This window comes from Bos grunniens, chromosome 15, assembly GCF_055505025.1.
Source record: "Bos grunniens cultivar Pamir isolate PY7600 chromosome 15, Bosgru_T2T1.0, whole genome shotgun sequence".
NCBI lineage: Eukaryota > Metazoa > Chordata > Mammalia > Artiodactyla > Bovidae > Bos > Bos grunniens.
The window spans coordinates 51,345,666-51,349,642 of record NC_141179.1 but is presented as its reverse complement, the minus strand read 5'-3'; the positions used below and the strand labels follow the sequence as shown (position 1 = coordinate 51,349,642).

The 3,977-nt window shown below is 43.3% G+C and overlaps 1 pseudogene across 1 annotated transcript; it reads right to left on the bottom strand.

Moving 5' to 3' along the window:
• Window positions 1-1,508: 1,508 nt before the first annotated feature.
• LOC147358173 (RNA polymerase II subunit A C-terminal domain phosphatase SSU72 like protein 3 pseudogene) lies at window positions 1,509-3,760 on the bottom strand (annotated as a pseudogene). The gene is made up of 2 exons (XR_015141549.1): window positions 2,543-3,760; window positions 1,509-2,439 (listed from the first exon to the last, which is right to left on the bottom strand). The product of XR_015141549.1 is annotated as an RNA polymerase II subunit A C-terminal domain phosphatase SSU72 like protein 3 pseudogene (transcript).
• Between the last annotated feature and the right edge of the window lie 217 nt (window positions 3,761-3,977).

Below are 3,977 nucleotides of genomic sequence, written 5' to 3'. Positions count from 1 at the left end.
TCATCTCCCTACCACTGCCCTCTTCAGATATAGATGCACCTGCTCACATGTGGGGAAAGACAGAAATTGAGAGTGCTTCTATATCCATCCCTCTCTCTTCTCTTCATCAAGTCTTTTCAACTCCAGCACCTGCCTCTGCTCCCACAGCTTCTCCCCCTATGCAGAGCCATCTCCCTACTTCTCAGTGCACTCCTGTCCTCAGGATGTCCTGTACTCCCTGATCCCTCCAGACCCATGGCACTCCATGTCACCTACATGGATAACAAAGTCCACACTTACTTTCTGATAGTGAGTAAACTACTTCACCATCCCAACTACCTCTTCTTTATTTTCTCCTGTGAGTCACACAAGACTTGGCACCTCTGGTCAGGACCAAGAATGTTTCACTGCCGAGCAATGAGGATCCGTTTTCAGAGGAACACAAAACACAAAACAACAAATGTTTGAAGCAAGAAGTAAATTCTCAAGAGAAAAGAATGCTTTTCTACATGGGATTTCTAGGCTTTGAAAAAAAGAAATCAAGACACCCAGTTGGTAAGATCCATCCCCTAGCACAAATGAGAAGACACCTTTTCTCTTTTTTCTTTTTATATAAATTTATTTATTTTAATTGCAGGTTAATTACTTTACAATTTTGTATTGGTTTTGCCATACATCAACATGAATCCACCATAGGCATACACATGTTCCTCATCCTGAACCCCCCCCTTCCACCTCCCTCCCCATACCATCCCTTTGCGTCGTCCCAGTGCACCAGCCCCAAGCATCTGTATCCTGCATTGAAGCTGGACTGGTGATTCATTTCATATATGATATTATACATGTTTCAATGCCATTCTCCCAAATCATCCCACCCTCTCCCTCTCCCGCAGAGTCCAAAAGACTGTTCTATACATCTGTGTCTCTTTTGCTGTCTTGTACACAGGGTTATCGTTACCATCTTTCTAAATTCCATATATATGTGTTAGTATACTGTATTGGTGTTTTTCTTTCTGGCTTACTTCACTCTGTATAATAGGCTCCAGTTTCATCCACCTCATTAGAACTGATTCAAATGTATTCTTTTTAATGGCTGCATAATACTCCATTGTGTATATGTACCACAGCTTTCTTATCCATTCATCTGCTTATGAACATCTAGGTTGCTTCCATGTCCTGGCTATTATAAACAGTGCTACGATGAACATTGGGGTACACATGTCTCTTTCAATTCTGGTTTCCTCACTGTGTATGCCCAGCAGTGGGATTGCTGGGTCGTATGGCAGTTCTATTTCCAGTTTTTTAAGGAATTTCCACACTGTTCTCCATAGTGGCTGTACTAGTTTGCATTCCCACCAACAGTGTAAGAGGGTTCCCTTTTCTCCACACCCTCTCCAGCATTTATTGCTTGTAGACTTTTGGATAGCAGCCATTCTGACTGGCGTGAAATGGTACCTCATAGTGGTTTTGCTTTGCATTTCTCTGATAATGAGTGATGTTGAGCATCTTTTCATGTGTTTGTTAGCCATCTGTATGTCTTCTTTGGAGAAATGTCTATTTAGTTCCTTGGCCCATTTTTTGATTGGGTCATTTATTTTTCTGGAATTGAGCTGTAGGAGTTGCTTGTATATTTTTGAGATTAGTTGTTTATTAGTTGCTTCATTTGCTATTATTTTCTCCCATTCTGAAGGCTGTCTTTTCACCTTGCTTAGAGTTTCCTTTGTTGTGCAAAAGCTTTTAAGTTTAATTAGGTCCCATTTGTTTATTTTCGCTTTTATTTCCAATATTCTGGGAAGTGAGTCATAGAGGATACCTTTTCTTAAAGAGTATTATTTTGATTTATTTCATTTTGTTTTATTTAAATAAGGTACACAGTTCAACAGATAGGGCTTGGATTTTAGCAATAAATGCGACCATGGAATACACCAATTTATAATTTATTTCATAAATACATTATTGGATTAAACAAATCATGCTTGGATTTTCCCCCCAAAAAACTACACCTGATCTACCCTGAGTTTCTAATAAAGCAGGCATTCATCAAAGACATACAATCTAAAAGCAAAAATATTTCAAATTCAATATAATTTCCACTCAATGTTATTCCCATCCCACTTAAGAAAAAACAACCCATTGTATCGATACACCACAACGAAAGGACAAAAGGAAATTAGTATTCATATAGATCAATAAAATAGACACTGTTCCTTTTTCTCAGAATATCCTTCAATGCATTGCTTGTCCCTGGCTCTGTGATCAGCCTTGATAGTCCATCCAGAAAAGAGGGTCCTCGAGATTAACATCCTTGCAGAACCTTGTGAGCACTGAGTTCTTCCTTCCAGGTCCAGTTCCACACTGTTGTTCCCCACATTGGAAGGGTTCGCATGTCTACCAGTGTTCCATGTTCCCCGTGCCGTGTGATGCTCTCCTCCTCCACCTCCTTCACTGGGTGGGGTGTACCTGACAATAGATCATACATAGATGGCCTTTAGCAGAAACGGCTTTGAAGAAGCCTCTCCCAGAAAATACCCAGCAACTCAAGAGTCCAGGCACGGGTTCTTACCGACAAAGGAGCTGAAACCAGCCAAGATGCTTCCTCAGTAGAAGCAGACCGTGTGCAGAAAGCTCCTTCCTGTTTTCTCCTTTGTTGCCTGGAGCAGCTCGGCCAGACGACTTTGCGTGTCATCTGCCTGCTGGAGACCCTGGCAGAGCTCACAGATGATCGAGGCTCCAAGGCTGGCTGCCTCCAGGGTGTTGTCTATGTCCACATTGACGACCGGCACAGGCTGCCACATCTCCTGATCCCTGGCACACAGGTTGGCCACCACCCGGTTATAGGCCCTCTGCCCACAGGTGAAGATGATGTCAAAGGGATCTGGGCACTCTTGAAACCTTTCTGGGCCAGGCTTGATTCTCTCATTTCTTTTCAGGATGTGTAAGACTCCATTCCTTTTGTAGTGCTTTTGGTGTTTAGAGAAGAGGTAGCTGTGCATCTTCTTATAGGATGTGGAGAAGTTGTAGCGCACTGGTGGGTTGCGTGCCCCTCCTGGGAGCCTCACATGGGATCCGGCTCCAAAAAGACCTGACATGGAACCCATTCTTGCTGAGGACGCGGTGGGCTTCCATGCTCCTGTTGACATTGCTCATGCAGACCACAGCCACCCTGAGTGGGGAGGAGGGCATGGCGGCAGTCTCTTGGGACTCCAGCTGGACAGGAGGACTTCAGGGTCTGAGGGGGACTCTGAAGGCCAGGGAGATGACCGGCTGGGTCCACTTTTGTAATGAGCATTTGAATCAGAGAAGAGAGAAGGCCTTCATATGGAGGCATGGGCCCAAGGTGGGTGGAGACCTCTTGATTTGGTGATTGGCTTAACTCTTGAGTGATTGGATTGAGATAGTGGACCAAGTGGGGTGACCAGAACAACCCAGTGATCCAATCACCCAATTCGACTGCCAGGAGGTGCCCATCCGGCTTCCTTGCCACCCCAGAGTCCTTTGCCAGGTACAGTTAACCCTGTATGTGCCTGTGTATATGAGGCTAAGTTTTGTAATTCAATTACCTGAACGTCTGCTCTCCACCCTGGTCTGGCTCCCTGGTTGGAGTGTTTTGTAATCTCCACTTCATCCTCTGGGCCATATTTGGAAGAGGCTACTGTGCATATAAGACAATGTGTCCAGGCTACTTCCAAGCTTTTCATCATTCTCTCTACTGAACCAAGAACATGCATATGAAAAGTGTGTTTGAAGTTTTCAAACTTGCAGTAAATTCATTATATGTATAATTGCAAGAGTTGTTTCATATTTATTTTCTACAATTGATAACATAGGATTGTAATTTTGTTAAATTATGGGGGAAGCACATAATTTTGCCCATAAATAATAACAAGATTCACCAGTGTACAAAGCAACTGTTTGGAAAACACCCCTCTTGTTAGTGTTGCAGGAGTTTCAAAACACCCACATCCTCCATTTGATTTTCTTGAGTTCATAATGTTCCT